The sequence below is a fragment of the Lepidochelys kempii genome, chromosome 6 (assembly GCF_965140285.1).
Source record: "Lepidochelys kempii isolate rLepKem1 chromosome 6, rLepKem1.hap1, whole genome shotgun sequence".
NCBI classification, from domain to species: Eukaryota; Metazoa; Chordata; order Testudines; family Cheloniidae; genus Lepidochelys; species Lepidochelys kempii.
Window position 1 is genome coordinate 5072634 of NC_136385.1, and position 22126 is coordinate 5094759.

The window sequence follows — 22126 nt, forward strand, 5'->3', positions numbered from 1 at the left end:
GGGCTCATTGCCTAGAGACCGCAGCAAGCGGGCGGGCTCCACTGTGTTAGGCACTGGCCGTACACAGAGTAAGGCCATGGCTACACTGTAGTGTAGCTACTAACTGCATGGACAGAAGGGGTTTTCCCGTCGCTATGGTTACTCCATCTCTGAGAGGCGGTAGCTAGTTTGAGGGAAGAATTGTCCCATTGACCTAGCTGCGACTCCACTGGGGTTAGGTTTTCCTAACTCTGATACTCAGGACATGGCATTTTTCATAGCCCTGAGTGACATAAGTTAGGTTGATCTAATTTTTAAGTGTAGACCAGTTCCTGCCCTGAAGAGTTTACAGTGTAAACAGGCCACACAGACCTTTGTGGAGTGAAGGATCGTCCTCTCCCTTTTACAGACACAGCGAGGTGAGGAGATTTTCCTCAAATCTATGGGAGAGCTGGGAATTGAGCCCAGGGCTCCTAAATTAACCAACTTTCTACATCCCACAAGAGGTTTGAAATGTAACTTGCCCCATAGCTGGTTGAATAGCAGAGCCTGGGGAGAGAATCAGCCCCTTTTAGTGACCCCCTGCTGAGATGGATGCTAGCATCAATTTCATTAGGGCCCTACCCTGGGACTGTGAAGACACCCCGGTGGCCATTTTGGGAGAGAACAAAACAGCCAGCTGCTTTGTGCCAGGTCCCCAGGCATGGAGTGTCTGTCCAGCACCGCTTCCTCTCCATAATCAAGGTGACAATCAGGGTTCCCATTATAAGGCTGATTTTATTAGTTGTTCTGTGCCCCCATGGTGCATTCAACATCACTCAGTGGAGAAATAGTCTTATGTGTAGAGTAATATCACAGACATGATAGTCTCCCTTTCCCACTGTTGTTAGCTGTTTGGCTGCATGTGTGTGTTTGGGAAATTTATGATTATTTTCAGTTGTTTATTGTTTTAGTTTTAATTTTGGGGTGTGTGTGTGAGATAGCACACTTTTTGTGAATGGCATGTGCACTAAACTGGAGAGGTGGTGTTTTTACGTTATATGTTTGCTTGTTTTGTGATATTCTTTGTCTTTGTAATTGGGTATGCACTCAATATGTTTTTTACTATGTGGATTTTTGCTCCCGTGTTTCATGGAAAAGTTACAAGCCCGTCCCCGACTCGGATGCTTAAGTGGGGGTGGGGGGGCAGACATCTATTGTCATGGGTTGCTGAAAAATGCATTCTGAGTCTCGGGGCGGGCTGTTCTATGCCACCTGATTGCTAACCACAGGATTATTTAATTCAGAAGCCAAAACAGTTACTTTAGTAACCTTTGTTATAGCCTTGTATGTATTTTGATTTTTTGCTAATTATGCATTCCTGCACCTGCGCTCATAACTTTTTAAAAAAGATTTTGATTTTTTTGCTTGAGCACTTTAGGCAACACCCATTTTCTTCTTTTGTTTGTTTTTTTGCTTTTATTTTACAACCTCTCCAACCTGGGCCTTGGCCACGGGGAGAGTATTTTAGTTCCTTTGTTTTTTTACTTCCTTAACTGTGTTTGCAACTTATTTACGGGGGTCCCTTTCTGTTGTTTGAGAGCAGTATTTATTTTTTTAATTCAGTTATATCAAGGCATATTTCTACCTTTATTTTTATACCAGGCATTTTTGTATTTTGCAAATTCGGAGGCCGTGCTTGTAACACTATTTGCTTTAGCTTCTTAAGATCCATTTTTCCTGCTGTTAACATAATATATGTTTGAATTTTGTTCGCCAGGAGCTTTTTTTTGGCATTTTTGTGGGGTTTTTTTTAACGTGGCTAACGCACAAGATAGCTTGAAATGCTTTTGAGCCACACGTTTAACCATTCGAGTCACATTATTATTAAAGCCAATAGTGTGACTATTTAATGGTCCTAGCAAAGTTTGCACTAGCATTGGCTTTTGTACAATGTTAATTGCCACTGCGTTTAACAATTGTGAACATTTGTGTAACCATGCCAAACACTTATTAAAATTTTCAGATGGGGTGGGGCAGGAGGTTGACTGACCGCTTTTACTAGGGCAGTTAATTTATTGATTTTTAAGGCACTGAGTCTGGCTGTTACCCACCTCAAGCTAGTGGTTTAAGGCACAATAGTTTCCCTTTTTTCAAGATTACTACAGAGCTATGGCCCTTTTAAGGTGTTTTTTAATAGTTTTAATCCACTTTGAGTTATTTGTGGAGTGACATCAAGGGTGAATTGAGGTATTGGTGAGGTGCCGTGCTTCATTTTCAGTGTTGGGCTTCCCCCCTCTCCTTTACCCGGTGTTCCCGCTTTAACAGGAATTGATTTAGGTTTTGGTGAAGGTTTTTTCAAAACCTGGTTCTTATTATAAGGTGGTGGTTGCAAAGCAGTAGCCCCTGCCTATGGGCCATTGGATGGTGGCCGACCTGGGTTATCTTATGTGTTCCCAATGCCGCATCCATTCCAAGTTCCATCTTTTAATTTGGTGTGGGCCACCTGTTTTTATTTTTGTCCCCATTCTTCAGGCACTATAAAAGCACTTGAAGTCTGGTGTTGGGTAACAGGGGAAACCACCCTTTTATCTTTTTTTGCAGGTTTTTTACAGCTATTTCCAATTTTTTATTCTCCTGTTTTATCTGTTCGAGCATATCATGGACTGCCTGCTGCCCTGCTAAAAGACCTTGAGCTTTCCAGTGCTCAATAGACTGGGATGCTTCTTCCAAAGCCTGGGTTACCTCTTCTATTTCCCTGTTTTTTCCCATTACTTGCCTGGCCAGTAGTGTGGCATGTTGTTTAAGCCATTTTACAGCCATGACCATTGTGATGGGTTCGGTCACAGAGATCCCCTTGGGACTTTCACCTGATGTTCTGAAATTACCTCTGAGCCCGTTTTCCCTGCCAGCCTGGGCCTCCAGAACCCTGCCTTGTTGAGCCAGACACGCTAGCTTGCTGCAACACAGACTCAGGGTCTGGGCCATACCCCCAAAGCTGCAGATTTTAACTAAAACAATTTAGCAGGTTACCCGTCTCCAGCACCCAGACACTCAGCTCCCAATTGGATCCAAACCCCAAATAAATCCATTTTATACAGGGTAAATTCATAAATTGTTTGCCCTCTATATCACTGATAGAGAGATATGCACAGCTGTTTGCTCCCCCAGGTATTAATCACCTAGTCTGGGTTTAATAATAAACAAAAGTGATTTTATTAAGGATAAAAAGTAGGATTTAAGTGGTTTCAAGTAATAACAGACAGAACAAAGTAAGTCACCAATCAAAATAAAGCAAAAACATGCAAGTCTAAGCATAATACATTAAGAAACTGATTACAGGTAATATCTCACCCTCAGAGATGTTCCAATAAGTTTCTTTCACAGACTAGGCTCCTTCCTAGTCTGGGCCCAATCCTTTCCCCTGGTACAGTCCTTGTTGGTTCCAGCAGACATCTTAGGTGGTAAGTAGGGGTCTTCTCATGACTGGCAGCCGCCTTTGTCCTGCTCCACCCCCTTTTATAGCTTTGGCACAAGGCGGGAATCTTTTGTCTCTCTGGGTTCCCACCCCTCCTTCTAAATGGAAAAGTACCAGATTTAAGATGGATTCCAGTATCATGTGACATGGTCACATGTCACTCTAAGACCCCTAGTCTCCTTTCTTCCTGGGTTGGCCCACAGTACACAGGAAGGCTTTTAGGTAAATAAACCATTTGTAACCAGTTTTCCTAGTTAATGGGAACCATCAAGATTTTAGTGCCTTGCATAATGACAGGTTTCAGAGTAGCAGCCATGTTAGTCTGTATCTGCAAAAAGAATAGAGTACCTGTGGCACCTTAGAAACTAACAAATTTATTTGAGCATAAGCTTTCACGAGTTACAGCTCACTTCATCGAATGCATAGAATGGAACATATAGTAAGAAGATCTATATATATACACACACACATATATAGAGAACATGAAAAGGTGGAAGTAGCCATACCAACTGTAAGAGGCTAATTAATTAAAATGAGCTATTATCAGCAGGAGAAAAAAACCCTTACATTTAAAACATCGCCCAGATGACTGGTCACTGGGGCAAGGTGGGTTGCTGGAGAATGGTGTGGTGGAATGATAAGGGGTCTGGGGTTTTCCTTGGAGTGTAGTTGGGGCCTTGGGCTGCCCTCGGTGGTAGGTTGTGGTCTGAGGGTGTCACTTCTGGTATCCCCCCAAACTGAGACCAGGGTTGTTCCTCTCTGTTACCTCCACCCATTCGGTTCCAATTTTCCTCGCCTCTCTGGTGGTCTGGGACTGCTCGTATTGATCAGCATAAGAAGCAAGACTTTCTGCTGAGTCCATTTTCTTATCCCATAAACACTGTTTTACATCAGTCATAGTCAGGAACTGCTCCTGTATCATCAAATCACCCATTCCTTCAAAGCTAGTTATACCCCTTCCTTTGACCCATTTATCGAACAGATCCTTCATCTGGCTTACATAAGACACATTACTTAGTCCAGCCCCTCTCTTAAGGGCTCTAAATTTTACTCTGTAGGTTTCAGGTGTAACCTGAAACTGTTTCAAAACCAAGTCCTTAAATTTATCATAGTTTGAAGCATCATCAATGGGCATCTTATTGAATATGTCCAGAGCTCTGCCAGTCAATTTTGCTACCAATGTGGTCATCTTGTGCTCATCAGGAATTGCATGGAGTGTGCAGAATCTCTCAAAGGTGAGAAAATATTCAGCAATTTCATTGGATTCATCATACTGTGGACATAGTCACTCCCATTTGTGGATTTTTGGGGAAGTGGAGCCAGCAGCTGAAGGATTTTGTCTCTTCAACTCCATAACAGCCTGTTCATGTTTCTGGTCCTCCATAGCTCTCTTGAGGGCAGCCTCCTGTGCATTTATTTCTAGTTGTTTTAATTCCATTAGTCTCTCATGTTCATTTTCTTTCTCTTATGCTTCCAGTCTAGCCAGCTCTGGTTTATTAGCTTCTTTACTGGTAATCATTTTTCTGCTTTCTTGTGCTTAACTCTAGCTATACCTGAGAGTTAGGGGGAAAAATAACTTGTGAATTTCCCTGCAGGAGGTTAACTACCCTGCCTTTAGGCAGAGAAGAACTCCAGCTGCTCTCAGCTCAAAACCTCTCCCTGCTTCCAAGCAGCCAAAAGGAGACTGAGAGAGAGAGAAAAGTTTAGTTTAAACCCTCTGTGCTTCTGGTTCAAAATTATCCCACTGCTCTGCCACCATGTTAGGGTTCCCTCCCAACTCTGAACTTTAGGGTACAGACATGGGGACCCGCATGAAAGACCCCCAAGCTTATTTCTACCAGCTTAGGTTAAAAACTCCCCAGGCACAAATTCTCCCTTGTACCTTGGGTTTAAGTAACGCTGCCACCACCAAGTGATTTAACAAAGAACCAGGGGAAAGGACTACTTGGAGTTCCTCTTCCCCCAGCAATCACCCCAAGCCCTTACACCCCCTTTCCTGGGGCGGCTTGAGAATAATATCCTATTCAATTGGTTACAAAATGATCAAAGACCCAAACCCCTGGGTCTTTGAACAATGGAAAAATCAGTCAGGTTCTTAAAAGAAGGATTTTATTAAAAAAAAAAAGGTAAAAATCATCTCTGTAAAATCAGGATGGAAAATACTTTACAGGGTATTCAGATTCAAAACACAGAGGATTCCCCTGTGGGAAAAACGTTAAAGGTACAGAAAAGAGGAATAAACCTCTCTCTTAGCACAGGAAAAATTCACAAGAAAAACAAAAGATAAACTAATCCGCCTTGCCTGGCTCACCTATACTGGTTGCAATATTGGACACTTGGATTGGGAGGGGTTGGAGAAGATGGATTTCTGTCTGGCCCATCTCAGTCTCAAGAGAGAACAACCACACAAAAACAAGAGCACAAACAAAACCTTCCCCCATCCCAAGATTTGAAAGTATCTTCTTTCAGGTGCCAACCAGGCTATTTGAGCTTCTTAACCCCCTACAGGTAAGGAGGAATCCTAGGCTACCCTTAGCTGTATGTTTATGACACCATGTCTGGATAGACATGATCAACCTACCTGCCCAACCAGCTGCTGTAGGCAGTGGAAACCCCTCCTCTCCATCCAAGGCTGTAGCTGGGGTGCAGCATGCATGTAGAGGGTTGGGGAGAAAAGGTCCTGGGTTGTGGTGGGTCGCTCTGTGGCTGGTTCATCTTGCTGGTTGTAAACAGCAGCTTCTAGTTGTTGTAGTTTGCTGCTGCTCCAGCTTTCCAACCCCACACCCTGTTTACTCATTGGCCCTGTGGTGGAGTGACCCCCATCACCTGCAAGGCAAGGGGAAGAACCCCAATTAGGCATGCTCCACACCTGGAAGGTGATTAATGAATTGCCTCCTGGCTGGAGAAGGCACAACTAGGCTTTGTGAGGGGCTGGGGGAAGTCCATTGCGGAGGAGAGACCCAGGAGAGCGGAGCTAAAGTGAGTTCTCTCTCCCTGGAGGATGGGCTAGTAACTTGGGGTTGGCTGTGGCCGGAGAGTAGAGTTACAGAAGTAAGGTTAGGAGTCTGTGGTGGGGCTCTAGAGTGGAGGGGAGTCCAGAACTAGAGGCTGTGAGGATCAGGGAATCAGACAGAGGGCCGTGATGGGGTGGAAGGCAAGTTTTAGTGGTACTTGGACTCCCAGCAGAGGAAAACCGGGGGAGGGGGGCAACACCCTGACAAGAGGGAGGAACTGAAGTCAAACCCAAGAGGGGCAAGAGATCTTTTTGTTTATACCAATCGGGATTTTGTTACCTTGGCAGTGAACTGAAACGATACATGACTTGACCGGAGGGCTGAGCCACAGAAGACCCCAGTGAGGGCATTGCGGGGAAGACACCAGCTGGAACTGGTCATCACGATCAAGAATGTGGCAACCAGAGAGGGTGTGAGACAAGAGGTCAGGCATGTCCGGGCCTGAGGGATTGCCCTACAGGTAAGGCCATTTCCTTATGGGGCCAAACCCTCCCAGGTGGTCTTCAGCCAAGCCCATGTCCTTGTTTTAGAGTGGTGTGTCCTCCCTGCCATCAAGGTTTAGATGCCTATATTTAGGCCCTACCAAATTCACGGTCAATTTCATGGCCATTTTTGTTTGTTTTAGTCTATTCGGCTATTTCAGGTGTTTTCCATGTTGGTTTTGAATTGGTCAAATTTGAAATCAGAACACCTGTTTCTGATTCAAAAAGTCTAATCAATTTTTTTTCCAACCGAAACTATTCATCGAATTTGACGGGGGTATAGGGCTTTTCTTCACATGGCCAATAATCTTTCTCACCTGAGCAATCACACTGACATCAACCGCTCGTTTTTTCCAACTTCCACATTCTTGGAAGGCAAAAGTTGGGCACCCTGGAGCATCAACAATCTCAACACCATCCTTAGCAGTATATATTTGTCTGGTGAAATCGATGCCTGGGCTGGATGGCATGTAGTGAATGAGATGGGAATTTCATGGATCATCAATGTTAAGGCCAGGAGAGACCATTGTGATCATGTAGTCTGACTTTTGTGTTCACAGGCTGGTGGTTTGCCTCTGGTGACAAGAAGTATAAGGTCCATTGTTTTCAATGAATGGCTTATGTATGATTGTGTTCTACTCCAGGGAAAAGTGCTATCCCAGCTCCTCCAGGAACTAAAATCAGTGGTTGTTGATTAAGGCAAGCCAGCCAGGTTGTAACCCCACCCACAAGGTTCCACCTCGCAGGGGAGGCTCACAAGTACTGGTTCAAATAGGTTCTCCGGAGACCAACAGACAAAGAAAGGGCTTTTGGATAAATAGCCTGAGTTTAAACAGACTCAGGGCCTTCTTCCTGATCCAGCAAACAGACAGGACCTTCTGTCCAAGCCAGACTCCAGTCCTTGCAGAAGGGTTGGAAGGGCTTGATCTGCTAGGGCCCCATAAAACAGATGAGTGGCCTCTGGTAAGCTTTTAGTGTGCGTGTAGGTTCTTGTATTGTTTTGATATGTTTTCTCTGTAATGTTTTCACCTTAAGAATAAATGTGCTCGCTCAGAAAGAGCGGTGTGATAACATAACTGCGGGCAATGCATGGGCGTAGCCTCTGGAGAGATAGCAAAGCGTGGACACTGGCCTTTTAAGCAGTGTGCTTGCTGGGAATAGCCTGAACACCCTGACCAGGGTGGGGTGATGGTGGGCGGGGGGAGGGAGACATGGGTCTCTGCCCAAAAGAGATGATGGTGGGGGCCTAGAGTGGATGCCCTTGGTGGACCATGAGGGGGTAGCAGAGGTGCAGGTGCCCTGAACTGTAACAGGGGATTTAGGATTATCTCAGGTACCACTTGGTACCATCTCAGTGATTCTGGCTTCCACAGTACAGATGGCACTGGTGCAGATCATCATGGTGCCCGCGATCTTGGTACCACCCAATCCCATACTGATAAACAACAGGGCCAATCTTGTTAATGCTCCAGGAGAGGACCTTGCCACTGGGATCTCTCTCTTCAGTGCTGGAGGCCCCCTCTATTCACTTCTACTAAAGTGCTCCCATCGGTACTGACCCGAATACCTTCTTCTCTGCCAGCATTGCGAAGAACTCACTCCATTCAGGCTCCACGTTCTCCTACAGGGACAGCTCCACCGTTTCATGAGGAATATTCCTTTCCCTTCATGTTGTCTCCCTTGTGCACGGGAGGAGCTCCCCATAGACACTCACAAACTTACCTCATTATCCTCCTTCAAAACCCTCCTTAAAACTCTCCTTTGTCATGATGCACTCTGAGATAGCGCGTGCAGCTAGGCTGCTGTGCTCAAGTCGCTCCCCATAACACTTTCCAGTATTTCTCCAGGATTGTTTCCTTGTACTTCCCCATCTGTCTGTCGGTATCCACCTGTTGTCTCTTGTCTTGTACTTTAGATCACAAGCTCTTTGGGGGCAGGGACTATCTTTCTGTTCTGTTTGTACAGCAATGGGCCATGACTGGGGCTATCAGACAGTGTGGTGATACAAACAGTAAATTATGATCCGAATGTCCACACTTTGCCTCTCAGTCTGGCTTCTCAGACGTACTCCCAGAATGTTGACTCCCTGTCTAGTCCCCCTTTTCTTGGGATGGTGGGCCCAGATACTCTAGGCCCCCAGAGCAGTGCTGACCCCCCAAGTCCCCCAGTAGTTTAAGCTAGGTCAGAAGAGACCATGGGATCATATAGTCAGATTTTTTTAGAACAAACATCCAATCTTGTTTTAAGAGTGGAGAATCCACTATGATAGTTGGTAAATTGTTCCAATGGCTAATTACTCTCAATGTTTAAAATGTACACCTTATTTCCTTCTGAATTCGTCTAGTTTCAGCTTCCAGCCACTGGATCATGTTAGACTTTTCTCTGCTAGATTGAAGAGCCCGTTATTAAATATTTGTTACCCATGTGGGTGTGACGGGTTCGGTCACAGAGACCCCCTTGGGACTGTCAGCTGATGTGCTGAAACTACCTCTGAGTCCATTTTCCCTGTCAGCTTGGGACTCCAGGACCCTGTCTTGTGGAGCCAGACATGCAAGCCTGCTGCAACACAGACCCAGGGTCTGAACCACATCTCCAAAGCTTCAGGCTTTTACTGAAAACCACTCAGCAGGTACTCCTGTCTCCAGCACTCAGACACCCAGCTCCCAATGGGATCCAAACCCCAAATAAATCTGTTTTACTCTGTATAAAGCTTATACAGGGTAAGCTCATAAATTGTCTGCCCTCTATAACACTGATAGAGAGAGATGCACAGCTGTTTGCTCCCTCAGGGATTAATCACTTACTCTGGGTTAATTAATAAACAAAAGTGATTTTATTAAGCATAAAAAGTAGGATTTAAGTGGTTCCAAGTAATAACAGACGGAACAAAGTAAGTTACCAAACAAAATAAAACAAAACACGCAAGTCTAAGCCTAATACATTTAAGAAACTGAATACAGGTAAATCTCACCCTCAGAGTTGTTCCAATAAGCTTCTTTCACAGACTAGACTCCTTCTTAGTCTGGGCCCAGTCCTTTCCCTTGGTACAGTTCTTGTCAGTTCCAGCTCAGGTGGTAACTAGGGGTTTCTCATGACTGGCAGCCCCCACTCCCCGTTCTGCTCCACCCCTTTTATAGCTTTGACCAAAGGCGGGAATCCTTTGTCTCTCTGGGTTTCCACCCCTCCTCCTAAATGGAAAAGCACCAGGTTTAAGATGGATTTCAGTATCAGGTGACATGGTCACATGTCACTGTAAGACCTCATTTTTCATTACCCACAGGCTGGCCCCGAGGTCCACAAGAAGGCTTGCAGGTAAATAAATCATCTACAACCAATTGTCCTAGTCAATGGGAGCCATCAAGATTCTAAACCACCATTAATGATCTAAACTTTGCATAATTTCATAGGACTTCAGAGTAATACTTCATATTTCTAGCTTTAGATAAAAGAATGATACATACATACAAATAGGATAAACACACTCAGTAGATTATAAGCTTTGTAATGATACCTTACAAGACACCTTTTGCATGAAGCATATTCCAGTTACATTATATTCACGCTCATTAGCATATTTCCATAAAACATATGGAATTCAACATCACAGTAAGTACTTATAGACGGTAATCAAGTCAGCCTTAACCTTCTGTTTGTTAAGCTAAATAGATTGAGCTGCTTGAGTGTCACAGTATAAGACAGGTTTTCTAATTTGTTAATCATTCTTGTGGCTCTTCTCTGATCCCCCCAATTTTTCAATATTCTTTTTGAACTGTGAACACCAGAAGTGGACACAGGATTCCAGTGGCAGTCACATCAGTGCCAAATACAGAGGTAAAGTAACCTCTCTGCTCCTACTCGAGTAGAAAAGTTCCTGGAGACTCATTCTGGGTTGATCTAAAAACACTATTTTTTGAAAATTTTGGCAAATCAAAAAGTTAAAACATTTTTGGGAGTTGAATGAAACATTTAATTCAAAACAAAATCTTTCATTTTGATTTTAAGCTCCCCCTTCTCTTTTTAAGTATTTCCTTTTCAAAATAAGGATGGGGGTAGGAATGACTGAAAGGGTTTTAACACCACTCATCCAGTTTGTTAAACATCCACCCAGTCAACCAGATCCAGTCCACTTGTATGTGTGTAAGCTGCTCCTGGTATAATTTTACTGACTGTACACAATCAAAGATTTCCTTTAATAAAAAAATACATGTCCAGCCTTCCTGATCATGAAGCAACTCCTCCCAGTCTGACTCGAGTGTGGCTGATACACTGATGGCTACCTGAGTCATAGATGTTTAGGGCCAGAAGGGACTATTAAATCATGCAGTCTGATTTCCTGTATAACACAGGGCAGATCATTTCAGCCAGTTACTTCTGTATGGACCCTAAAAACTTGCATTTTATGTTTGCAGACTGAGTGGAACAGTGACTGAGATGTGTCAGCTGCTTTGCCCCCATCAATCATAGAAATGCAGGGCTGGAAAGGACCCTGAGAGGTCTTCTAGTCCAGCCCAGCCTCCTGTACTGCAGCAGGACCAAGTAAACCTAGCACATCCCTGACAGGTGTTTGTCCAACCTGTTCTTAAAAAGCTCCAGTGATGGGGATTCCACAACCTCCCGATGTAACCTGGGCCAGTGCTTACCTATCCTCTGTGTAAGAAAGGTTTCAGAGGAGCAGCCGTGTTAGTCTGTATTCGCAAAAAGAAAAGGAGGACTTGTGGCACCTTAGAGACTAACCAATTTATATGAGCATAAGCTTTCATGAGCTACAGCTCACTTCATCGGATGCATCTGATGCAGTGAGCTGTAGCTCACGAAAGCTTATGCTCAAATAAATTGGTTAGTCTCTAAGGTGCCACAAGTCCTCCTTTTCTTTTAGTGTAAGAAAGTTTTTCCTAACATCTAACCTAAGTCTCTCTTGCTGCAGATTAAGTCAATTACTTCTTGTCCTACACTCAGCTGACCTGGAGAACGACTGATCATCGTCCTCTTTAACAACCTTTTAAAAACTGTTATCATGCCCCCTGCCTTCTCTTCTCTAGACTAAACGGGCCCAATTCTTTCAACCTTTCCCCACAGATCAGGTTTTCTAGGGCCTGGTCTACATTTCAAATTTAGGTTGATGTAGCCACGGCACTCAGGGTGTGAAAAATCTATACCCCTGAGCTCTGTATCTATGCCAACTTAACCCCCAGGTGTGGTCGCAACTAGGTGTACAGAAAAATGTATCCGTCAACTTAGCTACCATTGATCAGGGAGAGGGTGTTCCTACACCCAGGGAAAAATGCCTTCCATCGCTGTTGGCTGCATCTACACTAGGGAGTTATGCTTGCATAGCTATGCCAATACAGTAGACATGGCCTGAAACTCTTATTTCAGTTGCTCTCCTCTGGACTATCTCTCCAATCTGTCCACATCTTTCTTGAAGTGCGGCACCCAGAACTGGACACAATACTCCAGCTGAGGCCTCACCAGCCCCAAGTAGAGCAGAACATTTATCCCTGTGCCTCATTGGAGTGCGGGTTTGGACGTTTACTGATGACCCTTCAAAGAGGCCAGGAGCAGAGCCCTTGGCTGATGGGACTCAGGAGTGGCTGCCGGTGAGACAGAGACAGAGATTCAGAACAAGTGAAGATGGAGAAAACAGAGAGAGGAGGATGGGGAAGGAAGAGAAAACAAGAGGCAGAGTCGATTTCCCCACTGAGCGACACTGAATGTGATAAGTCACCTTGAAAACAATCAGTGATACTCACCAAAACATTAGAGGCTACATGCAGGCCAGAGTCTCCTTGTGGTCTCTGTGCACACCTGCACCTGACTCCAGGAGGAGCTCTGCTGTGAGCAGAGAGCTGTGTGCAGTCCTAATCTATATCCTGGCCAACAACCCATGATCAGATATGGACTTTGGCCGTTCTGCAGAAGGAATCTCGTTTGTCAGGCTATTTGTCAGAGGTTTCCCATCCCAGAACTTCCTGATTCCTCTGGGCACAATTCTTGCTACTCGCTTCAGCCACAGGTGCAGATTCCTGCCTCTGATACCCAGGGCCGTGTGATCAGCTATTGTCCGAGGAGCCAGCATGGAGAGGTTGAGGAGAGATCTCCTGCTGGAGACACTGGAGCAGCTGGAGGAGGAGACGCTCCAGAGATTCGAGGACAAACTGGGTGAAATCGAACTGAAGGAAGGATATGGACGCATCCCCTTAGCGAGACTGACACATGTGGATCCCCCAGCCCCTGCCGACCTGCTGCTCAGCTCCTACGGGGAGGACTATGGCATGGAGGTGGCTGCAGGGGCTCTGAGAGCTGTCAGCCAGGGAGACCTGGCAGAGAGACTCATTGTCCCGCCGAGAGCTGGTAAGGAATGAGCTGGGGAGGGGAGATTAGATCTCAAGGGAATCCCAGTGCCTCTGTTGTTTCTCTTTCATTTTGCTGTGCTGGGAATGAACTAGAGATGGGACCGTCCTGATCAGAAGCATTAGAAATTCCAGGAATTTGCTGTCGAGGTCGATGTCTGTCTGTCTGTCTTTTCCCATCAATATGTCTCTCTGTCTAAACATTCGGGGGGAAAGTGTACATGATTATTTCCCAGGCTTATAACACATATCCAAAGAGCAGGGAGTTTTCAGTGGTCCAGGACTTTTGTCTAATAGTGAGAAGGAGGCTGAGACTGCAAATCCATGCTTCTCTGCGGCTGGCTGAGATCACAGTCCCACGGTGCTGGCCATTGCACAGGGGCATATAATAAGACCGTTCCTGCCCTGACGAGCTCACAGAGTAAATGGACCAGGCAGGCAAAGGAAAGAGGATTATCCCAGATGCGAAAACGAGGCACTGAAGCTGGGATTTTTAAAGCCACCTCAGGGATAAAGGCAGCCAGTTCCCGCCCCTTTTAACACGGTTTAAATGTCCTAGGCACATGGAAAATCTCAACCTGAGATCAAGTGATGTGCCTGTCACAATTCATGGCAATTGCACTTGTACTCCCCCGCCAAGGTCCTCCAAGGATGCCAGCTCCCAGGCTTCCAATTCCCCAGCCATCACCTCTCTTGGAAGGAGAAACACATCTCTCTTTCCCTCCAGCCAAGGTATTTCCAGGCTGCCCACCTCCCTGCCTACATTGTGAGTTCCCCAGTAAGCCCGGCTGCCTAAGCAGGCCTGCTTTGCTTTCTCCTCAGAGGCCTTGAGCAGCGTGACTGCCCACAGTTAAGTTACCACACAGCTCTTTCTAAGCAAGTCCATTTATTTTCAAGGTGAACACATTATGGGGGGGGAAACTTCCCAAAGACCATCCCCTGGCTCCAACAAGAGCTCTGGTAGGAGTCAGTCCTTCAGCCCCCCCCTACCCCCCCATGAGGGGATTTTCTCTCTTTACAAGTTCATAACCCTTTTTGCTTAAAACAAGCACCCACATGAATGTGAGAGTCACTCCCTTATGCAGTTTGGGCCTCAGATCCTGGGGCTCTGGGAACAGGTAATCAGCAGGCAATGGGTTTCCCCTCAGGGCACAGCTTCAGAAGGATGGATCCAGAGGTGGGCATTTGCATTCCCTTCCTCCCAAGCATCTCCTAGACAACTCACTCAACTAAAAAAATTATTATTGTCTGACCCATTGTGTAAAAGAGTCTTCTGACAATCATAACACTTCCCAGAGTTTACGCTGGGCCTGTCTCCCTCTTAGAGATGTTCCATAAAATCCCACAATGACGCATAAACTTTGCATTTATTACAAGAGACTCCAAAGTGGCTTGCACTTAATTCAGTAAGGTTTGTTCAGGATGGGGCAGGACATTGCAATCTCTGTCACAATGCCCAAGTGCCCCCCAGGGAAGCCTGGAAGAGCTGGCACACCAGTGCCTTAAACATGAGTGGTTCCTTCATCTTCCAGCTCCATTCCTGACCTGGTGCTGAAAAGTCACAGTAGGGTTACACAATAAAATGGTCATGTGTTTCCTGGTGTCAGTATGATTCAATGGCTAAGGCCCCAGGCCTGGAACTCAGGAAACCTCTGGTCAAATCTCAGCTCTGCCACTGACTTACTGGGTGACCTTGGGCAAGTTACTTCTGTTTCTTTGTGTCCGCTTCCCACCCTGTGTTGGTCTTGTCTAGTCAGCCTGTAAATGCGGGAGAGGGGTTCTTTCTCACTACAGGTACATCTTAAGTGTAGGTAGCATACCCAGGCTAGCTTTCATCTTGCTGTCATGGGTAACTCTAGTCATGAAGATATGGTGGCAAGGATTTCAGTGTGAAATGGCACTCTGAGTACTGAGGAACAGCTCAGGGCACCTGTGCCTAAGATCTCATGATTTATTTGGGAAATTTATGCTTTTTTGGGGCACCAAAATTGGAGAAACTGAGGCCTGGCTCAGGGTGCCTGTGGCCCAAGATCCCAGATGGTATTGGAGTCCAGAATTGGTGGCGAGCCCATGCTGACGCATCTTCACTGCTGTGGTAACCCATGCTAGCTAGGCGGGTATGCCTACCCATGCTACAATCCTGCCTTGACTTTGCAGTGAATACATAGCTTATGTGTAGGGCCCTACCAAATTCACGGCCGTGGAAAACGCGTCATGAAATCTTATCTCCTGCATAAAATCTGGCTATTGCGTGTGTGTGGGGGCTCCTACTGTGTGCTGGGCTCCGGCTGCTAGACCTGGCCAGGGTGAGAAGGGATGGGGACATCCTCTTTTGCATGGGCTGCTTGTGGGGCTGGGTCAGACCCACCTGTGGGAATCTGCCTTGGCTGCAGGAAGCGCCCGGGCTGCGCTGCCTTCAGAACCCAGATCTGAAGGTAGTACAGAAATAAGGGTATGCCACCCTCACTTCTGCAATGCCTTCAGAGCTGGGCTCTCGGCCAGCAGCCTCTGCTCTCCGGCCTCCCACTGCTGAAGGCGGCGCCCCCGCCAGCAGGAGCTCAGAAGTAAGAGTGGCGATCCCCATGGTTACAACACTGTGAAATTTCAAGTGTAAATCCCCAAAACCGTGAAATTGACTATTTAGAAAATCCCATGACTGTGAAACTGACCGGAAGGGACCATGAGTTTTGTAGGGCCCTGCCTAGATGTCTGGGCCCCAAGGGCCTGGCGCTGCACTGATCTTAGTGAGGTCTCGCGGTGTTACTGGAGTGTAAATGCTGACCAAAGAGGACACGTGCTAGAAATCGTGTTAGTAGAGTTCGGCAAGAAAAAGAGGCATCGAAACCAGTCACCAAAGTCCAAGATGCTGGAATTAGTAAGCGAGTGATATTGCACCGCCCGCACAAGGGAACCTAGGCAGTGTCTATATCCTAGGCAAATGCAGACACCAGAGCCCCATGGACGCTGCTTCCCTAGGGGCTATTGTACACATAGGGCTCATTGCCTAGAGACCGCAGCAAGCGGGCGGGCTCCACTGTGTTAGGCACTGGCCGTACACAGAGTAAGGCCATGGCTACACTGTAGTGTAGCTACTAACTGCATGGACAGAAGGGGTTTTCCCGTCGCTATGGTTACTCCATCTCTGAGAGGCGGTAGCTAGTTTGAGGGAAGAATTGTCCCATTGACCTAGCTGCGACTCCACTGGGGTTAGGTTTTCCTAACTCTGATACTCAGGACATGGCATTTTTCATAGCCCTGAGTGACATAAGTTAGGTTGATCTAATTTTTAAGTGTAGACCAGTTCCTGCCCTGAAGAGTTTACAGTGTAAACAGGCCACACAGACCTTTGTGGAGTGAAGGATCGTCCTCTCCCTTTTACAGACACAGCGAGGTGAGGAGATTTTCCTCAAATCTATGGGAGAGCTGGGAATTGAGCCCAGGGCTCCTAAATTAACCAACTTTCTACATCCCACAAGAGGTTTGAAATGTAACTTGCCCCATAGCTGGTTGAATAGCAGAGCCTGGGGAGAGAATCAGCCCCTTTTAGTGACCCCCTGCTGAGATGGATGCTAGCATCAATTTCATTAGGGCCCTACCCTGGGACTGTGAAGACACCCCGGTGGCCATTTTGGGAGAGAACAAAACAGCCAGCTGCTTTGTGCCAGGTCCCCAGGCATGGAGTGTCTGTCCAGCACCGCTTCCTCTCCATAATCAAGGTGACAACCAGGGTTCCCATTATAAGGCTGATTTTATTAGTTGTTCTGTGCCCCCATGGTGCATTCAACATCACTCAGTGGAGAAATAGTCTTATGTGTAGAGTAATATCACAGACATGATAGTCTCCCTTTCCCACTGTTGTTAGCTGTTTGGCTGCATGTGTGTGTTTGGGAAATTTATGATTATTTTCAGTTGTTTATTGTTTTAGTTTTAATTTTGGGGTGTGTGTGTGAGATAGCACACTTTTTGTGAATGGCATGTGCACTAAACTGGAGAGGTGGTGTTTTTACGTTATATGTTTGCTTGTTTTGTGATATTCTTTGTCTTTGTAATTGGGTATGCACTCAATATGTTTTTTACTATGTGGATTTTTGCTCCCGTGTTTCATGGAAAAGTTACAAGCCCGTCCCCGACTCGGATGCTTAAGTGGGGGTGGGGGGGCAGACATCTATTGTCATGGGTTGCTGAAAAATGCATTCTGAGTCTCGGGGCGGGCTGTTCTATGCCACCTGATTGCTAACCACAGGATTATTTAATTCAGAAGCCAAAACAGTTACTTTAGTAACCTTTGTTATAGCCTTGTATGTATTTTGATTTTTTGCTAATTATGCATTCCTGCACCTGCGCTCATAACTTTTTAAAAAAGATTTTGATTTTTTTGCTTGAGCACTTTAGGCAACACCCATTTTCTTCTTTTGTTTGTTTTTTTGCTTTTATTTTACAACCTCTCCAACCTGGGCCTTGGCCACGGGGAGAGTATTTTAGTTCCTTTGTTTTTTTACTTCCTTAACTGTGTTTGCAACTTATTTACGGGGGTCCCTTTCTGTTGTTTGAGAGCAGTATTTATTTTTTTAATTCAGTTATATCAAGGCATATTTCTACCTTTATTTTTATACCAGGCATTTTTGTATTTTGCAAATTCGGAGGCCGTGCTTGTAACACTATTTGCTTTAGCTTCTTAAGATCCATTTTTCCTGCTGTTAACATAATATATGTTTGAATTTTGTTCGCCAGGAGCTTTTTTTTGGCATTTTTGTGGGGTTTTTTTTAACGTGGCTAACGCACAAGATAGCTTGAAATGCTTTTGAGCCACACGTTTAACCATTCGAGTCACATTATTATTAAAGCCAATAGTGTGACTATTTAATGGTCCTAGCAAAGTTTGCACTAGCATTGGCTTTTGTACAATGTTAATTGCCACTGCGTTTAACAATTGTGAACATTTGTGTAACCATGCCAAACACTTATTAAAATTTTCAGATGGGGTGGGGCAGGAGGTTGACTGACCGCTTTTACTAGGGCAGTTAATTTATTGATTTTTAAGGCACTGAGTCTGGCTGTTACCCACCTCAAGCTAGTGGTTTAAGGCACAATAGTTTCCCTTTTTTCAAGATTACTACAGAGCTATGGCCCTTTTAAGGTGTTTTTTAATAGTTTTAATCCACTTTGAGTTATTTGTGGAGTGACATCAAGGGTGAATTGAGGTATTGGTGAGGTGCCGTGCTTCATTTTCAGTGTTGGGCTTCCCCCCTCTCCTTTACCCGGTGTTCCCGCTTTAACAGGAATTGATTTAGGTTTTGGTGAAGGTTTTTTCAAAACCTGGTTCTTATTATAAGGTGGTGGTTGCAAAGCAGTAGCCCCTGCCTATGGGCCATTGGATGGTGGCCGACCTGGGTTATCTTATGTGTTCCCAATGCCGCATCCATTCCAAGTTCCATCTTTTAATTTGGTGTGGGCCACCTGTTTTTATTTTTGTCCCCATTCTTCAGGCACTATAAAAGCACTTGAAGTCTGGTGTTGGGTAACAGGGGAAACCACCCTTTTATCTTTTTTTGCAGGTTTTTTACAGCTATTTCCAATTTTTTATTCTCCTGTTTTATCTGTTCGAGCATATCATGGACTGCCTGCTGCCCTGCTAAAAGACCTTGAGCTTTCCAGTGCTCAATAGACTGGGATGCTTCTTCCAAAGCCTGGGTTACCTCTTCTATTTCCCTGTTTTTTCCCATTACTTGCCTGGCCAGTAGTGTGGCATGTTGTTTAAGCCATTTTACAGCCATGACCATTGTGATGGGTTCGGTCACAGAGATCCCCTTGGGACTTTCACCTGATGTTCTGAAATTACCTCTGAGCCCGTTTTCCCTGCCAGCCTGGGCCTCCAGAACCCTGCCTTGTTGAGCCAGACACGCTAGCTTGCTGCAACACAGACTCAGGGTCTGGGCCATACCCCCAAAGCTGCAGATTTTAACTAAAACAATTTAGCAGGTTACCCGTCTCCAGCACCCAGACACTCAGCTCCCAATTGGATCCAAACCCCAAATAAATCCATTTTATACAGGGTAAATTCATAAATTGTTTGCCCTCTATATCACTGATAGAGAGATATGCACAGCTGTTTGCTCCCCCAGGTATTAATCACCTAGTCTGGGTTTAATAATAAACAAAAGTGATTTTATTAAGGATAAAAAGTAGGATTTAAGTGGTTTCAAGTAATAACAGACAGAACAAAGTAAGTCACCAATCAAAATAAAGCAAAAACATGCAAGTCTAAGCATAATACATTAAGAAACTGATTACAGGTAATATCTCACCCTCAGAGATGTTCCAATAAGTTTCTTTCACAGACTAGGCTCCTTCCTAGTCTGGGCCCAATCCTTTCCCCTGGTACAGTCCTTGTTGGTTCCAGCAGACATCTTAGGTGGTAAGTAGGGGTCTTCTCATGACTGGCAGCCGCCTTTGTCCTGCTCCACCCCCTTTTATAGCTTTGGCACAAGGCGGGAATCTTTTGTCTCTCTGGGTTCCCACCCCTCCTTCTAAATGGAAAAGTACCAGATTTAAGATGGATTCCAGTATCATGTGACATGGTCACATGTCACTCTAAGACCCCTAGTCTCCTTTCTTCCTGGGTTGGCCCACAGTACACAGGAAGGCTTTTAGGTAAATAAACCATTTGTAACCAGTTTTCCTAGTTAATGGGAACCATCAAGATTTTAGTGCCTTGCATAATGACAGGTTTCAGAGTAGCAGCCATGTTAGTCTGTATCTGCAAAAAGAATAGAGTACCTGTGGCACCTTAGAAACTAACAAATTTATTTGAGCATAAGCTTTCACGAGTTACAGCTCACTTCATCGAATGCATAGAATGGAACATATAGTAAGAAGATCTATATATATACACACACACATATATAGAGAACATGAAAAGGTGGAAGTAGCCATACCAACTGTAAGAGGCTAATTAATTAAAATGAGCTATTATCAGCAGGAGAAAAAAACCCTTACATTTAAAACATCGCCCAGATGACTGGTCACTGGGGCAAGGTGGGTTGCTGGAGAATGGTGTGGTGGAATGATAAGGGGTCTGGGGTTTTCCTTGGAGTGTAGTTGGGGCCTTGGGCTGCCCTCGGTGGTAGGTTGTGGTCTGAGGGTGTCACTTCTGGTATCCCCCCAAACTGAGACCAGGGTTGTTCCTCTCTGTTACCTCCACCCATTCGGTTCCAATTTTCCTCGCCTCTCTGGTGGTCTGGGACTGCTCGTATTGATCAGCATAAGAAGCAAGACTTTCTGCTGAGTCCATTTTCTTATCCCATAAACACTGTTTTACATCAGTCATAGTCAGGAACTGCTCCTGTATCATCAAATCACCCATTCCTTCAAAGCTAGTTATACCCCTTCCTTTGACCCATTTATCGAACAGATCCTTCATCTGGCTTACATAAGACACATTACTTAGTCCAGCCCCTCTCTTAAGGGCTCTAAATTTTACTCTGTAGGTTTCAGGTGTAACCTGAAACTGTTTCAAAACCAAGTCCTTAAATTTATCATAGTTTGAAGCATCATCAATGGGCATCTTATTGAATATGTCCAGAGCTCTGCCAGTCAATTTTGCTACCAATGTGGTCATCTGTGCTCATCAGGAATTGCATGGAGTGTGCAGAATCTCTCAAAGGTGAGAAAATATTCAGCAATTTCATTGGATTCATCATACTGTGGACATAGTCACTCCCATTTGTGGATTTTTGGGGAAGTGGAGCCAGCAGCTGAAGGATTTTGTCTCTTCAACTCCATAACAGCCTGTTCATGTTTCTGGTCCTCCATAGCTCTCTTGAGGGCAGCCTCCTGTGCATTTATTTCTAGTTGTTTTAATTCCATTAGTCTCTCATGTTCATTTTCTTTCTCTTATGCTTCCAGTCTAGCCAGCTCTGGTTTATTAGCTTCTTTACTGGTAATCATTTTTCTGCTTTCTTGTGCTTAACTCTAGCTATACCTGAGAGTTAGGGGGAAAAATAACTTGTGAATTTCCCTGCAGGAGGTTAACTACCCTGCCTTTAGGCAGAGAAGAACTCCAGCTGCTCTCAGCTCAAAACCTCTCCCTGCTTCCAAGCAGCCAAAAGGAGACTGAGAGAGAGAGAAAAGTTTAGTTTAAACCCTCTGTGCTTCTGGTTCAAAATTATCCCACTGCTCTGCCACCATGTTAGGGTTCCCTCCCAACTCTGAACTTTAGGGTACAGACATGGGGACCCGCATGAAAGACCCCCAAGCTTATTTCTACCAGCTTAGGTTAAAAACTCCCCAGGCACAAATTCTCCTTGTACTTGGGTTTAAGTAACGCTGCCACCGACCAAGTGATTTAACAAAGAACCAGGGGAAAGGACTACTTGGAGTTCCTCTTCCCCCAGCAATCACCCCAAGCCCTTACACCCCCTTTCCTGGGGCGGCTTGAGAATAATATCCTATTCAATTGGTTACAAAATGATCAAAGACACTCTGAGATAGCGCGTTGAACAATGGAAAAATCAGTCAGGTTCTTAAAAGAAGGATTTTATTAAAAAAAAAAGGTAAAAATCATCTCTGTAAAATCAGGATGGAAAATACTTTACAGGGTATTCAGATTCAAAACACAGAGGATTCCCCTGTGGGAAAAACGTTAAAGGTACAGAAAAGAGGAATAAACCTCTCTCTTAGCACAGGAAAAATTCACAAGAAAAACAAAAGATAAACTAATCCGCCTTGCCTGGCTCACCTATACTGGTTGCAATATTGGACACTTGGATTGGGAGGGGTTGGAGAAGATGGATTTCTGTCTGGCCCATCTCAGTCTCAAGAGAGAACAACACTCTGAGATAGCGC

General features: G+C 45.1%; 1 protein-coding gene across 1 annotated transcript in view; it reads left to right on the forward strand.

The window, feature by feature from the left end:
- LOC140912346 (NACHT, LRR and PYD domains-containing protein 1b allele 2) overlaps positions 1-6925 on the forward strand; it is a 40025-nt gene extending 33100 nt beyond the window's left edge. Inside the window, exon 13 of the transcript XR_013635889.1 lies at positions 6738-6925. The gene's annotated coding sequence lies outside the window, so the exon portion shown is untranslated. The remainder of the gene's footprint in view (positions 1-6737) is intronic.
- The last annotated feature ends 15201 nt before the right edge of the window (positions 6926-22126 follow it).